The sequence below is a fragment of the Etheostoma spectabile genome, chromosome 6 (genome assembly GCF_008692095.1).
Source record: "Etheostoma spectabile isolate EspeVRDwgs_2016 chromosome 6, UIUC_Espe_1.0, whole genome shotgun sequence".
NCBI classification, from domain to species: Eukaryota; Metazoa; Chordata; class Actinopteri; order Perciformes; family Percidae; genus Etheostoma; species Etheostoma spectabile.
In genome coordinates this window covers 8511664-8513048 of record NC_045738.1, presented here as the reverse complement: position 1 = coordinate 8513048, position 1385 = coordinate 8511664, and the positions used below count along the sequence as shown (strand labels likewise).

General features: G+C 40.6%; 1 protein-coding gene across 3 annotated transcripts in view; it reads right to left on the bottom strand.

The window, feature by feature from the left end:
* The window catches only part of galnt1 (UDP-N-acetyl-alpha-D-galactosamine:polypeptide N-acetylgalactosaminyltransferase 1), a 40723-nt gene that overhangs the window by 24648 nt on the left and 14690 nt on the right, over positions 1 to 1385 (bottom strand). For all 3 annotated transcript variants that reach the window (XR_004332447.1, XM_032518563.1, XM_032518564.1), the window contains exon 2: positions 42 to 154. The gene's annotated coding sequence lies outside the window, so the exon portion shown is untranslated. The remainder of the gene's footprint in view (positions 1 to 41; positions 155 to 1385) is intronic.

The window sequence follows — 1385 nt, the reverse complement described above, 5'->3', positions numbered from 1 at the left end:
ATATATATATATATATATATATCTCATTTATATGCTCATACCTGTCCAAGTGACTAAAGAGGTCTCTAGTCAGATGTGCAGGGTGCTCCACCAGCAGAAGGGGCGGAGCGTCAGAGATCCCACTTCCTCCTTAGCTCGTCACTAGATCATGTTCCTTGAACAAGAGAGAAACAGACACAGAATAAAAACCTTGTTTCACTACAGATGTGAAACAGCAACGTGCATTTTATGTTAGAGTGACCAAAAATACCCAAAAATTCTTAATCCGAGCAGTTGTCCCAAATCCCGAATCCTGACCTAATTGCCTTCAAAATTAGAGCAAAATATCAAGAGCAGATTCTCAAATAGTTATAGTCTTTGCTATTTTTCATTCATTCATTGTTGATTCATTCATTGTTGAAATGGAGGCTCAAGGTGGTTTCCCGGAACCCGATGGACACGTTGCTTAACAGCAAAAACGTCTGTGCAGGTACCGGGAGGACTGGGTAAGGAAACAAAACTGGATATACTGCCTTTTTACGTAATGCAAACAAAGTGTTTTGCAATGTATGTAGGAAGGAGTTTGGTATTTCACACGGGGGGAGTCAGACGTCAGGCTGCATGCTAGTAACAAACCACATAACAGCCCAACTGTACAGACCAACAGTTTGGTCTCATCCTTCTGTAAGCCAAAGGATGACTCCATGTATAATAAATTCGCCGCTGCTGAGCTGATTTTTTTATTTGTATTTTCGGGTTTACATGACAGTTGTATTCCTGGATAAAAATAATAAATTAAATCATTTTGGTGCAGAGTTTTGAAATTCATATCATCCCACTGTCCCATATTTTACCTATTATCATCTGGTCACCCTATTTTATGCAAAGATTCTTGTGTCTTGAAACCAAGGGTCTAATACAAGTAATAATCCAAAGAGTTTGACTGTGGTCAAATGGTTAGAAAAGAGAGCAAGATTATTCCGATCCACTTCAGGGACCTTAAACATACTTCCTGGCTGCACACGCACAATAATAACGCTCATCTTTCTCACATAATCACACAGTCAGAGTCACAATGTCACCAGGCATGTTTCCAGTTTCACCAATTCTTCCCGGTGTTAGTGGAAATGCGTCATCTTTCAGTCAAACTCGTCTGAATAGCGGACTCTGGAAAACTGCAAATTGTCTGCCTGGCTCTGTCTCCCTTTGTATTGTGATACATCCATCACCCTTCCTTCCACACCCACCCAAAGGTCAAACATAACTAAAGACACTCTGCCAGCCTTGAAGCTGGATAAAACAAGAGGAAGAGAGAAGACAGAGGGATCAAGGGGTAGACAGATATTAGGATGGACAACTGACGGATTCTCAGAAGTGATCATTTCACTGGATTAATCTGCTATTTT